General features: G+C 37.4%; 1 protein-coding gene across 2 annotated transcripts in view; it reads right to left on the bottom strand.

The window, feature by feature from the left end:
• The window catches only part of Triqk (triple QxxK/R motif containing), a 59,177-nt gene extending 48,757 nt beyond the window's left edge, over nt 1–10,420 (bottom strand). For both annotated transcript variants that reach the window (XM_021161347.3, XM_021161346.3), the window contains exon 1: nt 10,296–10,420. The gene's annotated coding sequence lies outside the window, so the exon portion shown is untranslated. The remainder of the gene's footprint in view (nt 1–10,295) is intronic.
• Nucleotides 10,421–15,633: the final 5,213 nt, after the last annotated feature.

A 15,633-nucleotide genomic window follows, 5' to 3' on the forward strand; every position in this document is an offset into this window, starting at 1 on the left:
TAGGAGAAGGTCCCTTAGAGGAAAGCATTACAACAATTTTCTTGACTTAATATATGTGCAAAGGTCATCTGAAAAGTAGTGGGAGATGGTCTAGTTTATTCTAGAGCAATGGTTCCCAACTTTCTTAACATATCCTTTAATACAGTCCCTCATGTTGCGGTGACTTCCCCACCATAAAATATTTTGCTGCTACTTCATAACTGTGATTTTGCTAATTCTATGAGTTGCAGTATAACTATCTGATATGCAGAATATCTGATACACAAGTACCAAAAGAGGTCATGACCCACAGGTTAAGAACCACTGTGGTAGTGGTTCTTGAGTATAAGAGACAAATTTCAAATTACTTTTAGCTATTTCAATTTGTATCTCACAAACTTACAAAGCAATAATAGTACCTAATGAAAAACTTTAAAGTGCATATTATGTCCTAAACAGTTTATTAACAGTAATAATGGAAAATAACTGTCTATATGTAAATTATACACATTTTCACTGAACATAAGAGTAAGATATATTACACATTATACACCAAATTCTGAACTTTTTTCTAGTTTACACTGAAATTATTCTTGTGTAGATGAGAATCAAATTTATATGACTCCAAACTGCTTTCTAATAGTAGAAACTGAAAATTAAAATTCATATATTTGAGGATATTTTTAATTCTAATATGATAAATACAAATATCTTACAATCTTAGGAACTACTTTTTAAAAATGGTATGTGTACGTGCTAACATGGGGGTGGGGAAGGCATAGGGGAGGGCATACACACACTTACATACTCATGCACACATACGTGAGTGCAGTTGTCTGTGGAAGCTGGAAGGGAGCTGCAGATCCCCTGGAACTGGGGAAGCTATAAGCAACCAAAGCACTCTTAATTGCTGAACCATCTATCCAGCCTCGAGGCCATCCATACGTACAGATGAAAATTAAAGTCGAGTCATATTATGAAAAATGGCTTTTTATAGAGTAAAGCTTAATGCTTATCTCATACTACTGCCTAAAGATAACAACAAAAACAAAATAATCCCAATCCTATGTCAGGGCTAGTATTATAATACTCTTCAAAACTGTGTGACTCAAATGACTTTGAGCTACATAACAGTTTCTCAGAGACTGAAGCCAGGATATTATAATATATGCTCCAAAGAATAAAAACAGTTCAAAGATGACCCACACAATGGGAGAAAGCATTTACAAGTCAGGTAATGGATACAAGTTTTGTACTGAGATTATATGAAAGACTCTTGCTATTCAACAACGTAAAAAATCATTAGTCCAATTTTCCAATGATTAACGAATTAGAAATGACATCTTTCCTAAGGCTTTTCAAATTTCCAACAAGCACATACATTATTTGTTGTGGAAATTCAGAACAGAGGCTCGGCACTTTCACCTCTGCATGGTTGACTAATCAAAAGAAAAACACTTCCAGTGGAGGAAGATGCCAGTGGAGAGATTCGAACCCTTGTGAGTTGGTTAGCAAAGTGAAAGTGTGAATTCACACTTTAGAGAGTCAGCGACTACTCCCCAAAAATTACACAAAGAACTGCATATGACCAACACCTCTGCTAGTAAGTGCACGCTCTTGAGAAGGGAAAGGCTTGGCATACAAAATGTACATGTGTGCATGCGCGTCTTCAGAACGGACTTATTCTAATAGCCTCAAAGGGAACCAACCCACAATGAACTGACTGAAAAATCAAGGCCACATACCTGGTTATTGGTCAGAAAATCTCATCAAATGCTAATGCACATTACTACATGTATGGTCCTAGAAATAAAGATAAGTAAAAAAGAGCAAGTGGAATTACTCACTGAATGGGTCAGTGCTATTGTTCTCTTCACAGGAAAAATTCAGAATGGGAAAAAATCAATAGTGAGACTAAAACAATTATGCTGTTGAGGTGAAAGAGATAAATTGTGATTTTTAATGGAGAAAAAAGTTCTTGCCGAAGTGTAAAACTATTTCAAATTCAGACAGTGTTGATGGTTGCACGAGTCTGTAAACATTCTGAACCTACCCAATAGGACCATTTTTAACATGTCAGATCTTACGCTCATGAACTATGCATCGCAATATGGAATTTAAAATAAAAGTAGGATAATGATCTACTCTGTGTCCTTATCTAAAAATCTCGGGGTCACATGTTCCCTGGGGGGGGGGGTTAGATTATAAAGGTAACATGTCTATCCCTCAGTGTTGTGTAATTGAGATTTCTGAAGTAAAGGGAAGATCCACAGTGGAGAAAGGTTACCCCCACCGAGGGTACAAGCACCCACCAACAGGTCAGCCCTTGCTGACACCTCAACCACAGCTTACATACAGCTCTAGAGATGGTCATTTAACAGAACGAATGAATTTTCAAAATGTAAATAACAGGTCCTGGCCCCTTATAAATGATGATGAAACAAGTGATAATCTCGAGGAGTTGGCATTTGTTAAATGGCAGCTAGCATGGCAAGCACTGTGACTATGTAACCAGCTGTGTGGTCAGAACTTGTCTTCACATCCCTCTGGAATACATACAATTAGCTGTAACTGAAGAAATGCTTCCCTTGGGATTCGGAAAGTGACCTACTTGGGCACGCTACCTTGAGAGTGAAAAGGACAGGAATCTGCATTAAAATCTATCTGTAGAGTTCACTCTTTACAGGGACCTACATGTTCTGAGCTACGGACTGACATGTTATCTGTGAAAAGGAGGAAGGACTCTTTATAAGATGAGCTATGAATACCAGCGCATGTATAAATAATATGTTATTATCCAGAAAATGATTTCATTAGCGACTGAGCCAATATTAAACTAAAAGCAGATAGTCAAGTTCTCTGTGGGCACTGAAATATTAATTTCATCAAAAATGATAAGCGTTAGTTTAGAGATTGCATTATCTACATCTAAACTATAAAATATATACAGATCCAAGTGGCCTCTAACTAAACCATCTTAAGCTTTGATGGACTTCCATGTGACGTACTTAAAGGTATCACAGAAGGCAAACATATGATTATGTATCATGTTCTGTCTAAATTGATATGCCTATGAAGACCAGAAAATATTACCTTCTGTACCTTATAAGTAACTTCATCTTCTAACTTTTGAGTGATTTGACTTATTTAGCCCATACATTTACATGTGACATAATTTTATATACTCCATGTGTTCCTAGGGTGGCTAAGAAACTATTTACATACAATACTTTAAAGAAGAATATAAAAACAACTAGAGTCAGAATTGCTCATGCTTACTTTCATTTATGTGATAACAGAATTGGGGGCAGGGGGATACTGTGAAAGGTTGGGAGTTACTAAAGTGCTAATCTGATCCTTTACTTACTGTACATCCTACAGTGCATCCTCTGCTAAATGATTCAGATGGTTTCTGCATAGCATATACCAGCCCTTTCACTTGGCCATGAGGACTCTATGGTCCCAGTTTCAGCAATATTACAAATAGACTTCCCTGGCTGCTGAACCGCTTCCTATTTTCTAAGTAAAAGTTACCCCTGTTACAAACTTCAACCGCTTCACAACTCTATCCCTTTTACCGAAATCCAAGCTTCCTCCTAGACTTACCAATCTTGGTTTCGTGGATATTCTTAAGACTTCATTTAATTTTACACTTAATCTGTATAATTTACCTGTTCCACCCAGACAAACCTTTGATAATATGCATTTCACTTATTAAATACTGCACATTTACCTTTATAGTCACTTAGTTTTAAAATACAATGGCCAAATATTTATAATATCAGGATAGTAACTTATTGTTGCCTTTCAAAAGCAAAGTCTAGAATCTCTATGGAAATGTTGATCAATTCCTATAAAATAAAATAAAATAAAATCACAATTTTGAAATGTAAAGAAAAGTAGACTTTTCTGGTGTTGGCAGCACAGTTCCTTGAAGAGCAAGAAGATGCTGAGGCAAATAAAATATTGATAGACATTTGGAGCAAATCTGGATCCCCTGGATGGAAAGGCAACATTAGTCCTCTACATCAACATTTATCATTCAGGCCAAGAGAGGACGACATTTTACAAGGAAAAAGAAAACCCAGAAATGCAAAAGGCATCTTTTTAGATGTAAGATATGTAAGATATGATCACTCAAAAAAACAGTTTTAATTTATAATCATATTTCACATGAAAATAAAGAAGGTATCTTCAGGAAAGTTTATGGTTTCTCATCTGTTTCATGAACTGTCTAATTCCACAAAACCAGCAAAGCAATCGTTTGGGAACTTCATGTATATTTCCTTGTGTTTTGTATTTTAGGATTTGAGCAATCTGCTACTATATGTATATAAGACTCTAGCTACTTTTTTTTTATTTTGGGAAGGAAAAAAATCAACCTGGTAAGGTATTAATTATAAGACGTGAGCCATGAACATGAAATTGTCTGTGTATGCTATTCTAAATACTTTGATTCAATCTAGTTTAAAATGGACAGCACCTGTAATAAAGAAAAAATTAATTCAATAGTGTAATATATATTTGAATAAGAATAAAACATTGTGAACTACTGGCTTATGGATATCAGAGATAGTATTATATTGCCTGGCCCAAAAATATTCAAATTCTGGTTCCCAGAACCTCATATAATTTACTGAAGGATCTTTGCTACCATTAGGAGATGCACTGCAAAAGACCAGCCAGATACATGCAATGTTGCTGACCTAGTAGGTGAGAGAAGAGAGCGATAAGCATAGGAATGTGGGTAGCCATAAGACCTGCAAAAGGAACAGAAACCAAGATTGTCTACTGGAGGTTTCGCAATCATTACAGCCCTGATAACACGGTCATTTCCAGTGTGGCACATGCCAAACTCCAAATAGAAGTATGAGATATTAAAGTTACATTTTATAAAAAATACTTAATGTTTTTATATTTTTTTTAAATTTCATAACATCTTTTATCTTTGCTACTATCTCTCTGCTATCACTCTATTACTGTCTGTCCTTTTTGGATGGCGTTCTAAACACAGAGGCGATGGATGCACTATGAATGCATTAGCTTCAAATGTCTCCCTGCGTTGGTCTTCTTTGACTTGAGGCATGCCTCTGGCTTCTTTGCTAATTTCTTTGATTTGATGGGGTATTTTCTTCCACTTGGTTTCACTGTCAAACTCTTTATTGTCCAGAATATTTTAGTACATAAAAACTTCTATATAATCCAGCATTCCCCACATTTGAAGGAAACAGATTTGAGGAGTGGAATGAAACGAGAGAAGGGTAAACCTAGAAGCAGAGAAAAGACAGATTCAGAATTCAGTAATCTGTTCTGGTACTGCTCACAGACTGAAAGCGATCACTGTAAAGGACACAGAGTCAAATCTAAAGCTTCCCGAAGTCTAGTGTATGTCCCGCTCAATCAGGATATAAGCTATAATCTCTAATTAGGATCTTGCCATGTGTAGACTATATTTAAAATAGTATTAAAAATCTACCAGAGGCATTTTTATATAAAATCAAGTGTTTTCTAGATTGAGTCATCTATCTTTTGTCATAGTTAAAATTTTGGCTTCAGTCCTAACTGGCCTGCTACTTTTGCAGTGACTGTGGAAATTATAAAAGAAGCAGGTTTCTTTATTCTTATTGCAGTTTCCATAACTTAAAAGACATGGTGATGACAAGAACATTCACTTTATGTGACACTCTCTTACCTGTGACTCAACACAGTGGTTTGTTATATCACTGCATAAAGAATGTTTACCTTTTTATAGTATTCAGATTTATGAGGTAAAATTACTCTCCTCCTTCAAAAACACCTAGCATTTCTACCATATAAAAATATTAAGAGGTTAGTAAAAGAATTAGTTATAGGACTAAATTATTCTTATTTGTTTAACAGACTTCTTAAGGAAATAAAATATGAATAAATTGTGTCACTATTTTCTATTAGCATCATTTTAGGTATACTGAGGGAGTGCATAATACTATATTCTAAACAGTATGTTTCAGACCTTCATAGAGGCACAAACTGTTGATGTTAAAACATGCATATATTCATAAAGTCTGGGGGAAAGATGACCTCACTTCATGCTTTGACACAGAGAAACACTCACAGATGTATACTTTCCAATGGGGCACTCAGCATTTCAGTAAGAAAAGACTATTCTTCCTTCAGCTGACAGATCTCCCTGTTACCCAATCCATAGTCTCAAAAGTAGCTGCTTTACATCATTGTAATGATGTAAAAATGCTATGACATACTTCAAAAGACCAAGGAATGTCACTCATTTTAAGAAACCAGAGTGCTAGGTTAACAGTCTTGGCCTACAATCCCATTCACTTGCAGCTTCTAAATGAGAGAATATGATAGTTATATCAATTATCAACTTGATTGAACCTACAATCATCTAGGAAATAATCCTTTTTGCATGTCTGTGAGAGATTATTATCACTATGTTGAAGTGGAAAAACCTAGTCTAAAAGGAGGTAATGCTATTCCCTGGGCTGGGTCTTGGGTTGCATAAAAAGGAGAAAGTCAGATGAGCCTAAGCTGTATTGTTTACTTCTTCCTGACTGTTGATGCAATATTCCCAGCAGATCCATGTTCCTGTCTCCATGCCTTCCCTACCATCTTAGACTACTTCTAGAACACTAATTCAGAATAAACCTTCCATCCTTAAGTTGCTACTTTGTCAGCACCAAGAAAATTAATATGAAAGTGTATCTAACCAGTGACTGGATTCCATCAGTCTTCATCTCTCCAGTGAAGCTAGCATGGATGATGCAAAATGGTAAGTCTGAGTAAGTGGATCTATTGTGAAATCTGAGTATTTGTTCACAAGGTGATTAAGGTCTAGTTTCTGGGAAAGGGAATAGAGGTTATGATGTGCATATGCATATTTGTGGGAGTCTGGGTGGTAACATCAGTGAAAGTATTTATGACCAACATTCTATAATGTCACTGTGATAACCAACTTAGTTGTTAATTTAACTACACCTGGAATCAACTAAAACCTAAGCAGCCTGGGATTGTGTGAAGGATTTTCTTGATGGGATCATTTGATGTGGGATGACCCTTAAATCTGCTCCACATCTTCTGGCAGCAGGCCACATACAATGAAATGAAAACAGTAAGCTTTGCCTAGTTTTCCCTCACTCTTGCTGGCAAGTTCATCTATTCTGGGGCTGAAGGATTCCTTCACTGGTGTTAGAATCTACATCTTCAGGATTCCAACACAGACTGAAGATTAGTAGCTTTTAGGAGTCCTTGGGATTCCAGCACAAGATTGGAACTGCTGTGTCATCCAGTTTCAAGAGCTAAACAAAACAAAACAAACAAACAAAAAAAGTTCTTGGCTTTCCATTGGGAACCAGTCACTGTTGGATAACCCAGATCCATCCTGTATGGCATTCTAATGAAGCATCTTTTAATGTTTACCTGTTATTCCAGGTTTGTTTCTTTAGATAACTATGAATAAAAGTCATTTTCCCTATCTTGACAAGAAAAGAAAGGAGAAGAAGAAGAAGAAAAGGGGGTAGGGAGAACCAACAGTCATTTTGGTATCTGATCAAAAGTGCTAACCCCTAGTCAGTTTGTTAATTGAAAAACTGATGTTTAGGCACTGTTTTCAAACTCAAGACAAGAAACAAAAATCTATTATTGAACCTTAAAATGTTTATGTCCTTGAGATGCCAAGTCTAGTCTTTCTTTACCCAGTTTCTCTAATAGAAACAGAGAGGCCAGTAAAGAAGGGCCGAGTCGTTCTAAGACCAGGCTGTTTTGTACACTCGACCCTTACTACAAAAGAAACAGATTCTTCCTATTCTAATGCTTCGTCTCTCCAGTGGTGGCATGTCTACAACTGGTACCAACTTCTGTGGGTTATTTGAGCAAAGTAAATAACAAACTCTATTTAAAATCTTCTATTTAAAAATGAAATTGGGAAAAGAGCTACATGTAGAGAAAATCTCTTGTGTAGTGTGTGGAAGAATTGCCTGTCAATAAAAATCTAATGGCCAACTTGCTGAGAGAGGATTAGAAGGCGGGACTTCCACTCAGAGGGAGTCAGGCAGGGAATTTGCCTCCTGACCATCTCTGAGAAAGTCAGACAAAACTGAAGAGAGGTAACCAGCCATGTAACAGACATAGAATAGTATCAACAGGATAATTGAGTTAAGAGATAGTTGGCTAGTTTATACAACTCTTAAAAGCTTCAGACCTAGGCATCTATTATTAAATAATAAGCCTCCGAGTCATTTTTCAGGAACTGGGGCATTGCAGGAAAAGACAGGGTTACAACTACCAGAAACTGAAAGCAACCAGGATATTTTTTAGCCTCTGTACATTAAAACGTGAGCTGTAAGAAAGAATCAGGTAATGATTTTACAGTTGCATGAACTTAACATAATAAGGCTCTCTTTGTTAATTTGTCCAAGATGAGGACTGATGCAGAAGAAATTTTACACATTTAACATTTATCTCAAAGTACAATTTAACACTGTCCTATAGCACTACATTTTCTTCTCCTGACTACTCTTTCATAGACATGATCAAGGGCTTATATTGAAACAAAGTAATAAGTTATTCAACATTCGATGTTTCTAGTGATTACTAGTAAAAATGAGATAGATTGTAATGACCTTATTTTTGATAGTGAAATGGGGTTAAAGGCTATTTGAAAGAAAGAGTTAAAAAATAAACTAAAAAACAAAACAAAAACTCTGCTCTAAGTTTTCCTTAGTGAGACATGGGGGGAAGTAATTATTGTGTCCTAAATTAAAGGAAAATGGTGGTCTCGATAAAGCTTCCACTTCCTATTTAAATGCTGCCCAATCTACAGGATTACTCAAAGCTTTCTCTGGCATCTCAAAATGGTGACATTGAAAACTGGAAATTATTAGATTTAACACGAACATTTCCTGATCTCCCCAAGAGCCCCTACAAAACCACAACCCCTTCTCTGTGTATTCTTGGGTGGTGGGGGACCGATACTAAGGGCAGATAAACTGTGCAAGGCCCTTTGTGTGCTACCGAAGCCGTAACAACACTGGATTAGTAGAGGAAAGATGGATGGCCGTAATCCTCACCTCTCTACTAGCCAAAGAAATGAGGAAAGTCAAGATCATTTAAAAATACTCTAAGATAAAAACAAACGAACATTATAACCAATAACATTTTGGATTACTGCACATCACTATTGTAATTATACTTTTAAATCAATCCTGCTAGGATAGATACTAGATTGAGAACTTTATAGATGAGATGGTTGAGGGTTCTCAACTAAGGAAACTAAGTTGAGGAAGTTTTCCTCAACTAAGGAAAACTAAGGGGCTTCCTTACTGAGGGCCACTGTTAACATCAGGCCAAGTGAAGCTCTCTTCCTGAGGATTTACACTGGCACCCTGGCATGGAAAATTAAAGCCAACTCCCTTCTTGTTTGTGTTTTCTTTCTTATAGAATGTTTGTTCTTCTGAATCATGTGGGGCCAAAAGATATGAGGGAAGAAGATATTTGCAGTAGTTATCTGTGTTATCTTGTAGTTGATCATTAAATATGGACTCAATAGTAAGTGCTTAGAAGTTTAACATACTTCACAATAGACTGCAAGGAAAATCACATATGAAAGACCTTGCTGTAAAGAGCTGCAACTTCCAGAGGAAGTTCATTAGGTCAAGTGAAAGACAGCATATGACAGAGCATATCCACATACAACATCGTTTGGGTTCAGGGATTCACTAAACATCAGAAAAAGTAACCCCACTTCACCACTACCACCAACCAATAAAGCAACTCTACAAATATTTTGGCTTACAAGACTGTTCCCATAAAAGGGAAACAGGAAAGAGTAATCAAAGTTAAAACACAGGAGGAGGCGGCGGCCTGAACAGGATTAGTAGAAACTAGTCACCTGTAACTACAAGGAGGCCTCTCAAATTAGTGGACAGCACAGCAAGCTAATTAATCCCCAGCCTAGGGTAAACCTGGGGAAGTGGGTGGGACTGAGAGTTTCAGCAATGTCCTGGAGCTCTAGGACACGCTGGCAGGGCGCACCCCGCGTTGCTCGGCAACCCAGGCGGCCACGCCCACCCCAGTCTGGCCATTCTCTCTGGGCCGGAGAAGCCAAAACAGTCGAAAAGGAGGTCTCCCTGCTGGGCTCGGAGCCCGGATTCCCTGGAGGAGCCTCCGGATGCTCAGGCCCAGCGCCTGGGGCTGTTCCCCAGGCCAGATCTACAGTCTCCACGGGGCTGAGAGAGCTGGGAAAGCGCGATTCCAGCCCTGGGCCCGCATCCAGAGAACTGTGACCCCGAACCCCCAAGCCCTCGCCGGAAACACACCTCAGCATTGCCCAGCGAGGGCGGCCCAACTGCGGGTCCGGCCGGGTGGGCAGCTGTCCACGCTGCTGTCACTCAGAGGCAGGGGCGGGACGTGGAGCCGCACACCCCTACTCCAGGAGGGCCAGACGAGGAGGGGCGGGGCCAGCCCTCAGTCTGCACTCTGATTGGCTAGGCCTTCCCTGCGAGCCTCCAGGACTGTGCGCGCTCTTAGGTCCATCATTTCTACTCTTTAGAGCTTCAGTACTTCATAGGATGCAGACATTAACAGAAAGGAGCCTGACTTCTCTTCACAAACATAAAACGAAAACCAAAAGTTATTTTAATGAGTGACCACTTCCACCTTTTACACGCAAACACCTAAATCTAGTCATATCCTTAGGAAAACATTCCAACAGTGAAACACATTCAAAGAGATTCAAGGGGCAGGACTTGGGGTAGGATAAAAAGAAAATGAATAAGATACTTTTATTTTTAACTTTTAACAAGAGAGTCAATTTAGGGAAAGCAATTGCTGAAAGGTGACAAACGACTGTGATTGCAGGCCTGTTTCGGGAACTTAGTTTTCGCATCTGTAAAACAGGTACAGACAATATTGAGGTATTTAACATTTGGAATGTTTTTGATCACCGTCTGCTCTCTAAATTATGCTTTTATAATCCCGACAAAACCTCCTGGGAAGTATTATTATTATCCATAGTCTGCTTCCAGACTAGAAGCAGGTGAGTTTATTTAATAAATGAACATACCACTGAACAAAGAGTGATTCTCTTTATACTGACATAAACTAAATTTAAAACCCAGACAGTCGGAGTCAGAGGGGATGGAGGACTCTGGGAGAACATGGCCCACCAAATCAGTTAAGCAGGCCTCACATAGGTTCACAGTTAGTCTGTGTGGCGAGCATAGGACCTGCGGCATGGGTCCATGCCAGGCCCCCTGTATTTGTTATAACTGTTACTGTGTTCTCCTGAGACTCCACACAGTGGGAGCCAGCATGTCTCTCACTCTTCTGCCTGCTTTTAAAATTATTTTCCTCCTATTGGGTTTCTTTGTCCAACCTTAATATAAGAGATTTCACCTTGTGTTACTGTATATTGTTTTTTCCAGTTTGGCTGTTGTCTCTCAGAGGCCTGCTCTTTTCTGAAGAAGAAATGGAGGAAGAGATCTAAGGAAGGAAGGGGAAGCTGTGGTTGAGATGTACTGCATGACAGAAGAATCTATTTTCAATTAAAAAAAAAAGAAATATTAAAATAATAATACCCCTTCAAGTGTTACAAAAGTTTGTAAAAGGCAAAACATCATACAAAAAGAATGTAGGCACATATAAATAGATATCTCTGAAGTCTCCCATGATATCTTATTGAGAAATGAAACCCAAAATGTGATTTTATTTTCTGTACTGCTAGATCATTTTCTGGTATTCAGGATCTTTAAAACGAAACAAAGATAGAATTCAATGACATTAAATAAATGTTCTTAATGAGGATTGTATATGTGTGTTGCTTGGAGGAGGGAGGAAATAGTGAAGCCCTAACATATATGCTTCCTTGTTCAAATAAAATGGACACCATGTTGTGAAAAAATTACTGGAATAGAAGGAATATATTTTGTGGCAAATGACTTTATATTCTAATCTTGCTGAACTTCCAAATTCTTCTTAGAGCTTGAACTATGAATAACTCCAGCCCAAAGATTTCTTGATTGTGTGTGACCTATGCTCCCATTTAAGTTTCTTTAATCTTTTAAAAATGTTTTATTCTGAAAGAGTTATGATTGTGTAGTAATAAGTATATTGTATAAATAAATACTGTTAGCTTTAAATAAATGTGGAGAATAGATGTGAGTCGTTTTTCAAATGCATATTCACATAGAGAAAATGCCCTTGTTTGAATTTCTCACATGCATAAAATATACATTTAAGTAAATGTATTGTAGGCATGTAAATGTGTTATCTTTGAAATAAACACAGCTGTATGCTCCACATATGTATAGCTGCAGATGTTTGAGTCATTTATTCTGATTGCTGGAACTCTGCACCTTTCTATTTTGTCACACATCCAGTAGAAAACACTGTGCTCTATAAGCAAAGAACAGCAAATAATGAGAATCTGCCGCTGAATTTCTTACTGTGAATATCCTTAGGAGATGAGCTTGGTTAGGTTACATTATTGCATAAGCATTTAATGCTATATGAAGTGGCACTGGCCACTTTAGAGTGTATAATAACTACTACAAAGTAGCCTTACAAAGTAGCTTTTAAAATAATTGTGCTAAAAATATTGTCTCCAACTAACTTAATACTTCCTACATTTTGAGTAGAAGAGTTTGTTCCTGTCTATCTAGACCTCTGTTACTTATTTTGTATATTTCTGCTCCAACCCTTGTAATTCTTGCATAGATACAAGGTATGCATATATATGTATACATATATATATATATGGTATGCATATGTGTATATATGTATGTATATATATATATACAAGGTGTGCATATATATATAAGGTGTGCATATATGTGTATATGTGTATGTATATATACAAGGTGTGCATATATATAAGGTATGCATATATGTATATATATATATATGTATATATATATATACATATATATATATATATATATATATATATATATATATATGCTACCAACATCCAAACTGCCAAATAAATAACATTTTAGAGACAGGCAATATATACATTGAAAGGCACTGCTCATGTTCTCAGCAGGTAGAAAACCAAGGCAGAAGAATCCCTGAAATTTCTAGGTGAGCGTCTTAGTTAATGTTTTATTGCTGTGAAATGGCACCGTGACTAAGGCAACTCTTATAAAGGAAAGTATTTAATTGGGATTGGCCTATAGTTCAGAGGTTTTGTCTGTTATTATCATGGCTGGGAACATGGCAACGTGCAGGAAGGCATGATGTTAGAGAAGTAACTGAGAGCTTTGCATTCTGATTCTCAGGCAGCAGCACACATACATACACACACACCAAAACAGAGAGAGACAGAGAGAGAAAGAGACAGACAGATACAGACAGACAGACAGACAGACAGACAGATAGAGACAGAGAAAGACAGAGACACAAAGAAACAGAGACACAGAGAGATAGGGACAGAGAGCCAGAGCCAAAAGAGACAGACAAAAGACACAGACACAGGGACACAGACACATAGATACAAACAGTGAAACTGGAAGCCTGGGCTTTCCCTGGCCATGGCATGGGCTTTTGAAATGCCAAAGCCCAACCCTAGTGGCATACCACCTCCAACAAGGCTGCATCTCCAATTCCTTCCCTGACTGCTCAGCTGGGGACAAAGCATGTAAATAATACATGAGGCTATAAAGGCCAATCCCTACAGTCAGCACAGGCTGGGTAGTGAGTACTAGGGCAGCAGAGAAGACATAATAAGACTGTCTCAGAAACCCGAACCTGAAAACATCCAGATGTACATTATGAAGGGTTCTTTATTTCTGATATTATCTACTGTGAAGCAAAATTTTGTTATTACAATAATTATGTCTAGTGTCTTTCATTATTTTGTTCCTTTGTTCTTTTTTATATTTTTGAAATAGGTTCCCATACTATAGCCCAGGTTGACCTGGAACTCATAGAGCATAAGTTGGCACAAAATTCATGGAGATCTTCCTACCTCAGCCTCAACAAGTACAAATATGACAGGCATGAAACAGCACACCATGCTCTGCCTTCCTGTGCACACTGTTGAATTATTTAAATTTCCAATTTTACTTTAACCAACCTGTGTCTACATATCTAAGGTGTTTATAAATAACATATTTTTTGCTTTCAATCTAATGGGACATCATTAGCCATGTGATTGGGCTCTTCCCATTAATGCACTTCATTATATGACTTAGTTTTCTGAATGCTTTCTTGCTATTTTTTTTTCTCTCAGATCTTTGTAATTTTGTTCTCCTTTGTGTTCTATTAAGGAATATTCTTATAACTCAAATCTTTTTCTTTTACTGGTTTAACAAGAATAAAATTTAATGGTTGACACATGGTTACAGTCTTTACATTTAACCTGCCAGTACTTATCCGAGTAATATATATATAATTTCATACATAATGAGATAAACTTCACACAGTCCATGACATATCTTTAGCCTGTGATATTTCATGCATTTTGCTTTTAGATGTGCCATCACTTGAATAAGGCTTGTGATTATTTCTTGTGGGGTCTTCCCTTAAAGCCAAGGATTCCAACCTTCCTAATGTCGCGGCCTTTAATAAAGTTCTTCACGTTGTGCTGAGCCCCAGCCATAAGATAATTTTCATTGCTACTTTATAACTGTAAGTTTGCTGCTGTTATGAGTCAAAGGTAGGTATCTGCGTTTTTAAAATGGTCTTAAGTGACCCCTGTGTAAAGGTTGTTTGATGCCCCCAAGGGCTTTGTACCTACAGGTTGAGAACTTCTGTCTTAAAGAGATCTTTAAAACCTTAAAACTTAATCTTGTCTATTCACCCTGATATTACTCACTCACAGTTCCCGTGATTACTTTCTGTAGGTACACATTACATCATGAAATAGTATTTGTCTTCTGCTTCATGAGCTTCCTTGCACATTTGATATTGTGCTTGTCTACAGCTGTGGTTTTTTTAAACCATTTTGCCTGTTGTAATTAATTTTCGTTTTACCTTTCATTCTTTCAAGGATATTGTGGTTGAGCATAAAATCCAGGTGCTGGTTTGTATCAGAATATTCAAGATTATGCCCAATTTCCTCCTGCCTTGTGTATTTCTGACAATATACCTGTTCCTTCGTAACTACTGAATCTTCCTTCTCTGCTCACTCTGGTTTTTCCCTTTGAGCACATCATGAAATAGCACTAAATTTTTTCTTGCCTTTGTGTTTTGAATCTGTTTCATTTCTTACAAGGATTTATAATTTTTTCAAAATTAGAAATGTTCTAGTCATGATTTAAATATTTTTATTCTCAGTACTATTTGCCTTTCCTTGTTGGTGAACTGTAAACCCTAAGCCAAATCAATCCTTTCCTTCCTTCGTTGGTTTTCCAGGTGGTACTAGTTATGATTGAGATGTTCCTGACCCTGTTGTTTGAGGAGGATTGTGTAATTATTTAGAACAGTAAGCTGGAAAGCCATTAAGTGCTCAGCTCTTATAAGTATGCATGAACAATAAAGAAAGCGTTGATAAAAGGTAGGCAACTGGTCAACATAACCATTTAGAGAAACATTGACAGGCGCAAGAACTGTGATCTCCCTAGGCATGAAGTACGAGATTTGGAACAAGTTCACAGTACCGGACATGAAATATCATTTATAGAGCATGCATCTAATCCAGTCAGAAAATGGTTG

The sequence above is a fragment of the Mus caroli genome, unplaced genomic scaffold (assembly GCF_978045245.1).
Source record: "Mus caroli unplaced genomic scaffold, Mus_caroli_1 scaffold_6, whole genome shotgun sequence".
NCBI lineage: Eukaryota > Metazoa > Chordata > Mammalia > Rodentia > Muridae > Mus > Mus caroli.